This window comes from Nuphar pumila, chromosome 6 (genome assembly GCF_984573655.1).
Source record: "Nuphar pumila chromosome 6, dmNupPumi1.hap1.1, whole genome shotgun sequence".
Taxonomy (NCBI): Eukaryota; Viridiplantae; Streptophyta; class Magnoliopsida; order Nymphaeales; family Nymphaeaceae; genus Nuphar; species Nuphar pumila.
Window position 1 is genome coordinate 51,858,813 of NC_143254.1, and position 13,195 is coordinate 51,872,007.

The window sequence follows — 13,195 nt, forward strand, 5'->3', positions numbered from 1 at the left end:
CATCAAACCCAAATTTGATTTAAGATGATGGTATCAGATTCAAACTCGGGTCCAATCAGACCTACAATGAGAGAGAGGGGTCACAAATTACCACCCATGTGTTAGATAAAAAAATATAGTTTCCTAAAAACAAGGCCTTCTTGTATGGGAAAGCATGCGGGAGCACGATCATTTTAACAAATTTTTAAAAAAATTATTACAGGTAATTAAACTGAAGGACATTTGATTAGCCCGGGTAACAATTTTAGCGAGTGTTTGCAAACTCTGAAATGTCGTTTGGTGTGTGAGTGAATTAGGCCGAAAAAGATTGAGCGATATTTGAAAATTTCCCTTAATACAATAAAGGTTAGCTTTTAAATCCTGGGAAGCCACCTTCATTCTGCAATTCAAACCAGGGTTTTGACTAGCACCCATCAACACCACTAAAAATGTGAAAAAAGGGACTATTCTTCATAATTCACGTCATTGTGTCTGCAGATGAAATGGGTACTCATGAAAGTCAACCTCTGATGGAAGATAGCACGATGGTCAAGCCAGAAAACCACCCATCAAGTCTCTTGAAGCTGAAAAACAATGGCCGGAGCAGCTTGCTTCGACCTCTGTGTGAGACCCTTGATTGGTTGGGGATGTTGGACATATGGATCGGGTCCAACCCATTGGGTGACTCGATTTGACATTAAAAACACAGTGGGTTAGTGGGCATGATAATGAAGGGCAGTTATTGCCATAAAGAAGGAGGTTACGTGAACGTGGATTGTCTACATTTACTGTACCTCCTCTCCCTCCTCTACTATATAAAGGGGTGGCTGACTGCAATGGATGATGAGAAACCATTGCCATACAGTAATAATCTTGCCAAGCCTACATTCGGTTCAGTGGTTTCAGGGTCCTGCTCACCATTGACCTAAGGCCTGAGCTCATTGTGGGCATCGATCAGATGAGGAGAACGCTGAGCAATTGCACACACACTCTATGGCATTTATAGGTACGCTTTCTGTGTATGATATTGCAGAAAGCACCAACATTGGGTTATGGGCCCACTACCATGCATACCTCTGCGTGTGGGTGCGTGCAGGCCTGCTAGCATTTGCTGCGACTGTCGTCATGGGGCGAGGTAAGTCGCAGGTTGGTAACGCCTGTCGCTATGGGGCAACTGTAATAGATTGAACCTGTTGCCATGGGGAAACATGACTCATCTGTATTAAAAAAAACAGTCGTCTGAACTCTGATGACTGTCATCATGGGGTGACATCATTTCTCAGCAGACTATTGCCCAACAGATTATTGCTCTGAGCCATCCTGAGGCGACCGCCTGTCGTTGTGGGGCAACGTTGGTCACCGGTCGAAGGTGACAGTCGCCGTGAGGCGACTGCCTTTCCCGGTAACCGTACACCGATGGTAGTTGCAACTCCAACGACCCTCATTAAAAAAAAATAGATCGAGGGTTTTACCTGTGGCCGTCAGACTGCAGGGGGATATGCCAGTGCTGGGGTCACCACGGAACGCCGCCAGGGGAAGGGGGCGTTTCGTTGAATCACTGGATTGCCGGTGATGTGCGGCAAAACCCTTCTATGTTCTTGTTCCCCTCTACCGTCGGGCGGGGTGGGAATAGTCGCAGAATCTGTCTGGCCATCCAAAGACCATCACCGAAGTGTGCATCGCCGCTTTGTTTCGTCAGGATGTTGGCAGCCATTGGGGCTATTTTCATTTGTGCCAGTGAACGTCTGCAACATCTAGGGCACCGGAAAATATCCCCCCTCTTTATGCCCTTTTTACTTCAACCGTCGGGTTGTGGGTCTTTGTCGGAGATCCAGGAGTCCGGATGCAGATCTCCATCGCCGACAGTTTGCCGCGGACCATTGCTGGGGGGGGGGGAGAGTTTTTGCCAGATTGCCGGTGTCTGTCTGGCGACTTATGAATCCGAGGTTGAAAACCCCTTTTCTCTGTCATTGTGGTCGTCGATCTGCATCAGGGGGTTTTTGTCGGCGTCGGGGTCTGTCGATAAATTCATCGCCGAATTGTCGACGACTACAGATAGATGCAAACATTGCTAGAATGGGGGTATTTTTGCCAGATGGCCGACGTTTGGGGTTTGAAACCCCCCCTTTTCTCTGCTTCATCAACCATTGTGCTACCAGTGCGGTCGCCATCGTCAGCGGCCAACCGACCAGAGCACCAGTGCCTGCATCGGTACATCATCGTGGGGCGATGTGCACCTTCCTCAGGTGACGTGGGTTGTCATGAAGCTCAGAGAGGTGACATTTCAGTTTCTGAGAAAATCGAATTCCTTCGGTTTCTCATAAACCAAAAGAACCTTCTAGTTCTTATGTTGTGAGGCAGGTTGGATTGGTGCATCGACCCGGTAATGGGCCCGATCCAGACCTATATGGGTGGATGGGGTCTGCCCAAAATTGGGTCCAGCCGATCGTCGAACCAGATCCATACCCATATTTTTCTGGGTCTGGGTCTGATCCGGTGACACCAGGTCTTGTGTGGACCGAGTCAGACCCGAGTAAAGGTACAACCGGGTCAGACCTAGATCTAGTTTGAATTAGGTCAAACTCGATCCAAACCCAAATTTTGAGTGGATCAGGTATGCCTGGATCCATTGGCTGACTAGTCCTAGGATCAGACATGGATCCATTCGGTATCTGGGTCTGGGTCTAATCCATTTTGGGGCCGGATCCATCTATAGGATTCAGATCCACTCAGACCCGGACCCATAAGGCATCTGGGTCTGATCCTGTGGACCCAGACCCATTTAGTAGTGGCTTTGGGACAAAACCAACATTTTGGATCGAGTGTAGGATCCAATCCCCTAGAGGGACCCAGATCCGTTTGGGTCTGGGTTAGTGATCGAATCCGACCCAGTTGGATCATAGCCAGACCCTTTTGGTTTCAGGTCTGGTCTGATCCAGTTGTACCGAGTCAAGATCCAAAACAATTTGAATCGGGTTATGATCTGGACCCATCAAGTATTCGGGTCTGGTTCTAATTCAGAAGACCCAAATTCAGTTTTGGACCAGACCTATAAGGTATTTGAGTCTGGATCTCATCCAGACAACTCGGATCCGACGCGGTTGGATCAAAGTTGGACCCATTTGGTTTCGAGTCTGGTCCGATCCGGTTGAACCAGGTTAAGATCCAAAACCATTTGGATCAGGATCAGTTTTGGACCCATCAGGTATTCGGATCTAGATCCAATCCAGTTGACTTGGATCATATTTGGATCGGGTCAGAACCGAATCCTATTTGGATCAGGTCAGATTCAGATCCTATTTAGATCGGGTCAGATTCAGATCCTATTTGGATCTAGTTAGACCCAGATCCTATTTGGATCCGTAATAGGGTCCAGATATGGTTTACAACTGAAATGGATCTGTGATTGATTTGGCCTTTTTCAAAACTGGTTCAGAGCCATTTTTGATTGGTTCCTTTCAGTTTTTTACCTGTTCCGAGATTCTAAGACCCTGTTTTCATAAATATGTGAATATACAGGGATTTTGGCATATGATTATAGGGTCTTATGAACTTTTGTTCATACTTGGCACCGGTTCATAAGGTTTAAAACTGGTTCAGACCCTTAGATGACTGGTTCGGGGCTGTTTCAGATCGGTTTGAGGTATTTTTAGACCGGTTCTTTTTTGTGGACTCCAGGTTTTACCCATATGAGCTTGCTTTTATTATTTTTCATGCTTTATAAAGTGTTTATTGTATAGAAAGCATGACTTATGAATATTAATTTGTGTTCTATGTTAGTTAAGTCATGCATGATGGTTTTAAGCACTAAGCATGAATTATAACTAAATTCATGGTAATTAGTTTATACATATTAGTTGAAGCATGAATTTGTATTTTGTCATGAATATACATGCATTAAAATGTGTGCATGAGCATGCTTCATAATATGAATATATTTTTGATAAAAGATCTTGATTGATCGATTCATGTAATCACTAAAGTGATCTGAGTCGTATTGATTAAGAATTCTTTAGACCGTATTAAAATTCATTATTATAATTGTGTGTGAGTTTATGAAACAATGATTCTACCCAAAGGTAGGTTATTGTGTTCTAAATTCACACATGGTGCTATAGTAGATGTGTATTTCAGCCCATGAAGCATGTTCGTACCCAAAGGTACAATGTTGAATTGCCTCTGGTTACATGGTCTGCTAGTTTTACCAACTAAAGTCAATTCCTTGAGAATTGAAGAGACGAAGCAACTACAAGTATTGTCATTTCCACCAAAATGGAATGATAATAGCTCAACTATGCTTGTCTCAGAAAAAGTGAATAATAAGAGGTCTCATATTTACCTTTTCAATATAAATCTTGTATAGAGTGATTTATCTTCCACTCATACGGAGAATAGAACAATAGTTCTGAAGGCTGTATATGAGAAGTAGAAGCGCTTAAAAGGATACCCATGAGAAGTGGGAGTGTTCGAATAATCTTAGCCTGTTGCTTTTGTAATCGCAAGTAGCTCAGAATATTTGAGGTGTTATCTCTCACTGTAGGACAATAAAGGAATTTCTGAAATCCATTGGGACAAAAATTATTGTTTTTATACAAGATTTTATCTCAGACCATATGGATTATAAACTTCATTATAGGTCTTGGTATTGTGGACTCTATTGAGAGACCACTAAAGATCTTTTGTGATAATGAAGCAGTCGTATCATTTTCAAATAACAAGAGTTCAACATCGTGTCGACACATTGAGTTAAAATATTTTATTATTAAAGAAAGGACTGAGAATCATCTAGTATGTATTGATACAATTGAGATAAAAGAAATGATTGCGGATCTCCTTACTAAAGGGCTATCACCGGGATTGTATTCCCAACATGTAAAGGGGATGAGTCTTTTTTATTCCTTCTTGTGTATGACAATACATTATGTGATCACATTTGTGTTTATGAATTTGATTCTCTGTGACTTTGTATATTGTTAATTTTGCATAAAGAATCTTTCATATGGGTTAGAGAGAATAACAAAATAACAATATTTAAAGGACCAATAGAATATGTAAGAGACCAACCTATCCATAAAGATAATTTTGACATGCTAAAATACTGAAGATGAATGATAGTGTAGTACCTAAAAATATGATATTTCATAAAGAAGTGTGCATCTTCATGACTCATATCATTCATTCTTGTGGTAAAAGGTAGCATGTAAACCCACATAAAGAATTAAATCAAGATAACAATTTAAACCTCAATTTAGTGCACTTCTAATGTCAATGGGTCAAGTGGGAGAATGCTGAACATAAGGATCGAGTCCAACCCATTGGGTGACCTGATTTGACATTAAAAGCACAGTGGGTTAATGGGCATGATAGTGAATGATTGTTATTGCCATAAAGAAGGAGGTTACGTGTACCTCCTCTCCCTCCTCCACTATATAAAGGGGTGGCTGGCTGCAATGGATGATGAGAAACCATTGCCATATAGTAATAGCCTAGCCTAGCCTACATTCCGTTCAGTGGTTTCAGGGTTCTGCTCACCAACGACTTAAGGCCTGGGCTCATCGTGGGTGTCGACCGGATGAGGAGAACACCGAGCAACCACATGCACACTCTATGGCATTTTTAGGTACACTTTTTGTGTATGATATTGCAGGAAGCACCAACAACGGATGCTATGTGAGGAGCTTGAAACCATCTTCATCTTGGCAATTGTTTTGGTGTGTGGCTTCAGCCAAGGCTTCTCGTGTTAGAATTTTCATTAAGGTGGCATAAAATCTTGTTAAAATAATATTGGATCTATTTACATTCAAACCCAACCTAATAAAAATACTTTACAATTCAAATTGGGTAAAGAAACAAATTTCATTTTAGGGTCATGATGGGTAGACCCGATATAAAGAGGAGGAGTATTAGTCCCTCATGTTCGTCAAAATATTTCTTGAAGAGACCCATCATCAAAGAATAAGAGGGAGAAAAGACAACACAAAGAATGCTTTGTACTCACACGATCTATTGTAGATCATGATTTTCCTACTGTGTGAACCTTGATCATATGAACTGGATTATCGTCTATCATATACAAGGCAACACATTGTGATCATTGACATGGATTCAGGTACGCTTTCACTGCCCAAAATCTAATAAATGGTATCAAAGCCAGGTAATCTTGGCTCATGTTGATGATCTTCTTATTTGAGATGATTAGATGATTATAGCTATTGACTATAATGGATTAAAACCGCCTGTTTTTTCTTTTAATCATATTTACTATGAATTGATCTTGTTGAATAAAATATTCACAGTTTATTAAAAATATTAATGAAATATTTATAGTTCATTACATGTAAATCACATTTTTTTAGTATGCTAGCCTTGTTGAAACTGGCACTGCTAAGTTTATAGAGAATAATAAAATTAGTGGGAGTATGTGTAGCATTTCATGCAATATGGAATTTGAGGAAGTTAGGGATCCTTTACCTACTACCTCTATGACAGATGTGAGGCCTGAACCCATTGATCATAATATGATAGATCAACAGTCAGACCATATCACATTACCCACTGTAGAGGTTGATGTTGATCATGCACCACTTCAAAATAACATGCATGACGATACTGATAATATAGTCCATTCTCCTACACTTAGAAGGTCTCAGAGGGTTAGGAGACCTGCTATTTCAGATGACTATATTATATATTTACAAGAGCCTGATTATGATGTTGGTACTGATAATGATCCATTCTCATTCATAGCAGCCACTGAAAGTGAAAAATCTGATTTATGGTTGAATGACATGAATGAGGAGATTGAATCCAGGCAAAAGAATGAAGTCTGAAAACTTATTACATTACCTAAGGGATATAAACCAGTTGGTTGTAAATGGATTTTTAAGACCAAACATGATCCCAAAGGTAATATAGAAAGGTACAAGGCCAGACTTGTAGCAAAAGGATTCACTCAAAAGGAAGGCATTGATTATAGAGAAACATTTTCTCTTGTTTCTAGAAAAGATTCATTCAAATTTATTATGGCATCAGTGGCCTACTATGATTTAAAATTATATCAAATGGATGTAAAAACAACTTTTTTGAATGAAAATCTAGATGAAGAAGTATACATGGTGCAACCTGAAGGTTTTGAAATGAAAGAAAATAAAATTTTAGTATGCAAATTAAAGAAATCCATATATGGGCTTAAAAAGACTTCCCGTCAGTGGTACTTGAAATTTAATGAAGTCATTTTGTCCTTTGGGTTTAGTGAAAACATTGTTGATCAATGTATATACCTAAAGGTTAGTGATAGCAAGTTTATATGTCTGATTCTATATGTGGATGATATATTACTTGTTATAAATGATTTGAGTCTTCTAAGTGAGGCTAAGAAATTTTTTTCCAATCATTTCGATATGAAAGATATGGGGAATGCATCATGTGTTATTGGCATTGAAATCTATCGTGATAGAACTAAACGACTACTTGGTTTATCTCAAAGAGCCTATATTGCTAAGATCTTAGAAAGGTTTAACATGTCGAGCTACTCATCATGTGAAGTGCCAATCTTTAAAGGTCATAAATTTAGTTTCCATCAGTGTCCACAAAATGAGATTGAGAAACAGGAAATGAAGACTATTCCATATGTTGCTTCCTTGGGAGCATAATGTATGCTCAAGTTTACACATGTCCTAATATTAGTTTTGCTATGGGATTACTTGTGAGATATCAAAGCAATCTAGGAATAGAACATTGGAAAGCAGTAAAGAAAATAATGAGATACCTTCAAGGAACTAAAGATTTCAAGCTCACTTATGGCAAAACCGATCACTTGAAAGTGATTGGTTATACAAATGCAGACTTTGCTGGTTGTTTGGATAGTAGGAAATCCACATCGGGATATGTTTTCTTGCTTGCGGGTAGGGCAGTTTCATAGAAAAGATCTAAACAACATATTGTGGCTACCTCTACTATGAAAGCCGAATTTATTGGTTGTCATGAAGCATCCTCACATGCATTATGGTTAAGGAAGTTTATCACTGCACTTAAAGTTGTGGATTCCATCTCCAAACCATTTAGTTTACATTGTGACAATTCTTCTGCAGTATTTTTCTCCAATTATAGTAAGTCTACTAGTGCTAATAAGCGCATTGATATTAAATACTTTTCTGTACAAGAAAGGATTCATAATCATCTTGTATCAATTAGTTTTGTCAGACATGATTGTTGACCCCATGACTAAAGCCTTGGCACCTAAAGTTTTCTCAGGACATGTAATGAGTATGTATTTTATTTTATGGGATAATTGATGATGTAATTGATACATTTGAGATCTCATAATGGATGATTGCTTATCTTCATCTATTTTATTTGTTAACATTCATGTGTGAAATAAAAGATTTTGTCGATTGACATTAAAGTAGGATTGTTTATATTCTTTACCATATAAGACTTATTTAAGTGAATTTGTTGATAGTATGATGCATGAAAGGGAATATATCATTTGATGTATATAACCGTCATGATCTATATCAATAAATTTTCTTAAAGTAAGTATCAATAATGAATTGTAAATACATATTGTTGGGTATGTTTATTAGAGTGCATTCGAATGAAACTTCTTTTATGATCTAATGTTGTATTTTGGATATACTTATAATTATTTTATTTTATATTATGACAAGTGGGAGATTGTTAGATTTTTTATTAAGGTGGTATAAAATAAAGTTAAAATAATATTAGATCTATTTACATTCAGACCCAATCTAATAAAAGCACTTTACAATTCAAATCAGGTAAAGAAATGGATTTCATTTTAGGATCCTGATGAGTAGACCCGATATAAAGAGGAGGAGTCTTAGTCCCTCATGTCTGTCAAAATATTTCTTGAAGAGACCCATCATCGTCAAGAATAAGAGGAAGAAAAGATAGCGTAGAGAAGGCTTTGTACTCACACGATCTATTGTAGATCGTGATTTTCTTACTGTATCAATCTTGATCGTATGAACTGGATTATCGTCTATCACATACAAAGCAGATCATTGACATGGATTCAGGTACACTGCCCGAAATCTAACATCTCGGCCCATTTCTTCAAGGTGGTGTCCGACTACTATTGGAAGGACGTCCAACAGGTGCAACCATCAGCGATTCAACTATACCAGGGCCTCTATTCCATGCCATGGATCTTGAAACCCATCTGGGGCCTCCTCACCGATGTCTTCCTGGTTGCTGGATGCAAGCGCAGGCCATACTTTGTCCTTGCAGGTGATTGCTTCCTTTCTTTTTCTCTTATTCACAGGCTCAATTATGAGATGTTAGGACATGTTACCACATTGCAATTTCAAATGATGACTTCCTTGAGTAGATACGACATGTCATATTGCATCTTTGTAAGTTTTTTTTTCCCTCACAGTCACACCAAGTAGATGGTAAAATGCCTGGTTGAGGGAAGGAACAGGGATCCAGTAATCAAAGGTGATTGCCTCTTTTAGAAGTGGATGTTTGTCCCCTTTTTAAAAGTAATAATGGCATTGATTTCAGGTTCGTGAAACTAACCAGATAAATGATGTATAATTGAAATATCATCTTTTTGTCTAGCTCATTAGTTCTTCCCATTCTGGTTTCGTTATGTTCATGCAAACCAATAATGGCAACATCGTTAACCACTTTTGAGTGGCGTTTGATAGCTCAGATCTCAGATCCACCAATCTGAGGTGGCATGGGCTCCATGTCGTAATCTGAGCTCTTGTCAAACGATCGATTTTAAATCCTCTTTTTCTTGAGAATTTCAGATCCCTCCTTTTAAAGGGCATAAAGGAAGAGAAGGCAGGTTTTGAGACCAAGGCATTCAAACACATCCTTATGGTGATTGATCTGATTGTTGCATCCATGTACCAGGGAATCATGTGTCTAGTCATATTCATGTTGGCAGCATCTGAAAATCAAGCTATTCTGCAAGTGGCATGAGACATTTTGCATCATATGGTGGTTGCACTTGCACCCCCAGCTTTAACTTGTTGGAATCTCAAGGTTGGAAAATAGATGAATCAAGGCGATAATAGAAAATGTGGGTCGTTATTTATAGGGACATACTGGCAATATTAGTTTATTAACTTCAATTTATCTATGAAAGGCCAGAAATCAGAATTCTTTACTTGATAATATTTGTTAAGGGAGAGAACTTAATTGATTGTGTTATATCTGACAGGTAGTCTCGAGTGTGTATGTGCACTGCTACTGCTGCAGAACAAGCCTCCTATTATGTTTGGGTTGAGCACTTTGATTGGCATAAGTACTGCAATGTCCATAGCAGATGTCACCATAGACGCTTGTATAGCTTGCAACAACATCAAGCACCCTGCCTTAGCATCGGATATACAGAGTCTTTGTGGGTTTTGCTCCGCTGTTGGGGCCATTTTGGGGTATTCCACTAGTGGGATGCTAGTTCACATCTTGGGAGCCCAGGTATGATCTCAAACTAGAGAAACATGACCTACTAGGAATATTCTCCTTTTCGAGTTTTGTCATCAATTATTTTGTTTTGGCCTTAATTTAATTATCAATGATGATGGTTCTTTTCTGTTTGATGCAGGGAGCACTGGGCTTACTCAGTTTTCCCCTTGCAATGCTTGTCACTTTAGGATTTACCTTGAATGAGACTAAAACTATTAATCGGCCAGATAAAAAGGTACTAAATAAAGATCTCAGATGCATCTAGTTTGATTAACGCAAAAGTAAATTATACCACTGATAGCACAAAAAACATGAACTTGTATGCTTCTACTATCTGTGGAAATATTGAGGTTCTTGAAGTTGGTCATGCTCTAGATAATGCATGAACAAATGAGTAAAAAATACCCAAGTGTCTGAACATTGTTGGTGTGGAACCTCCTATTTCCGATGAATCAGATCAGTGATATAGGTCAATCCCACAAACACTATTGAACACTTCATTCTTTTAGCTGAACCCATTTTTCTCTTGGTCTTGTTATACACTGAACATGCTTGAATTGTGTCTTGAATTTTTGAAACCATTGTCTAAGACACACATAAATCGTTTTGAGTGGGATGACTAATCATGCTGAAATTGTTTTCAACATGTTATGCTCATTGGACTTGTGAACTGATGCTTCTAACTTGGTGCAAAGGTGTTTCAATTGGTGAATGGAGCATTATGGAACATGAGTAAAATGATCAAGTACCCTCAAGTATGGAAGCCTTCACTGTACATGTACCTCTCTATAACACTCAGCATCAACACTCATGAAGTTCATTTCTACTGGTATATTGACCGTAAAGCAGGTCAAACATTCTCGAAGGTATCTCTATTACATAACCAATGTTGTTGTTTCATTTTGTGTTTGTGCATATGTTGCACCTTGACATGAAAAAGATTCAACACTTCCTCTCATGTTCATCCACAGGAGTTTGTTAGAATAATATATGCCATAGGTGCTGTTGGATCAGTTGTAGGGGTGATTTTTGTGCCACAAAGTCTTCAAGGAATTCCCATTTAGGTCAGTCTGCTTCTTTGCCCAGCTGTTGTATGGTGTTTCAAGAATGCTCGACCTCATGTTCGTCCTCGGACTCAATCTCAAAGTAGGTGTGTTGGACTATGTGTTTGTTGTCATGGAAGAATTGTCTTCGCGCATAGTTTCTCAAATCAGATGGATGCCTATGGTGATACTGAGCACAAGGCTGTGTCCTCTTGGGATAGAGGGGACCTTCTTTGCACTGCTAATGTGCATAGATAGTCTTGGATCATTATGCAGCAAATGGGGTGGAAGTCTTGTTCTTCATCTGTTGAAGGTCACCAGGACCAATTTCAGCAACTTATGGCTGACTGTTCCGATAAGGAATCTCTTGAGGTTCTCAACCTTGGCCTTGATTTTTCTAGTGCCTAAAGTAGTGCCAACGGATGTTGTGCTCTCTAATGAAATGTTGAAGGCCCATGGGGATGTTGAGGAGGAAGAAAGCCTAGAGTTGGTGTCCATGAGTGACAAGGCACAAACTCATGGGTAGTTATGGTCTTGTACTAGTTTTGTGGGTTTTACATGCATGCATAATTCTTTTGAGAGAGAGATTCTTGTACATACTTTCTAAGCTGAGCAGCCAGGTATCACGAGAATTATCGTGAATTTAGATAGAGTACACCTTGTGTTATGGGCTTACTTTTTCAATAAGCCAGTGTGGCGAGACGATCCTTCCTTACCATCACAAGCCTTTTCAGTCGCTCACTTGCAACTAATTTGTCATGGGCATAGAATGCTTCGCAAACCTGCGACGCGTCAAGCAATCCAATCTGAACAGCCTAACGAACAAAGGTTGCATACCAACACCTTTTCATGTGCTGAATCATTTTCATTGGCCCTGTGCACCACCTCATATGCAACTATCTAGCAGAAGCTGATCAAACACATTTTCAAATGCGTATTTAACGTAGTCCATTTCGCTTAATGCATAGCCGTCCCATACCATCTATCACTCCCGAAAGAGGCACAAACTTTACCTTAGCCTTTCATGTCATGGAGCCTATTGCGACTCCATGCGCACAACATAGCAAAACCTTGCCACTGAATGAATAAGATCTTGCGCCCCCCAGTCTGAAGACTAGTTGATGATTGAACACCATAGCAAAGAGCACCACCCAGACTCATTTGTCGGTACCTAGGCATTCACTTGCCTAGCCTCGAGTCACCATACTCGGTTGAAATCAACTAATGTAATCCTTGGGGGAATTAACCCAAACCCACACATATCCCCCTGCGTCCAATCACTATGCGTGAGACATTCTTGCAAGTCAAGAGGTCCTTAACCAAATCTTCAAAGGCAACATCCTTTGATTCGTTGGTACTGCTTAATCAAACAATGCTTCACGTCTGTACCTTCATACAGTGATGCACTAACGATGATATTGTTTCCTATCGCGTGCCATGCTACCACCGCACATCACTGATCAAGCGAATACATATCGCACGTTCTTACACTCGTTGCATTTTCCACTCAGTAGAGCTTCACACTGCGCATGCCCCATTTTGAAAGCTCGACTTGGGTCATTTTCCCTCACCCAAAACTATTGTCGTCCTCAACAATGCCAGTGTAGGTAATAACACAATCTTCACTGATATACCAGTTTCTCTTTGTACTTATCTTTGGTTTATTCTTTTTCTTCAGCCTACTCAACTTGTTCTGGTTTACATCTACCATCGCCACAAGCTTTAACACACCA

General features: G+C 39.6%; 1 pseudogene; it reads left to right on the plus strand.

Moving 5' to 3' along the window:
• Positions 1-524: 524 nt before the first annotated feature.
• On the plus strand, positions 525-11,988 carry LOC149834841 (putative folate-biopterin transporter 6; annotated as a pseudogene).
• The last annotated feature ends 1,207 nt before the right edge of the window (positions 11,989-13,195 follow it).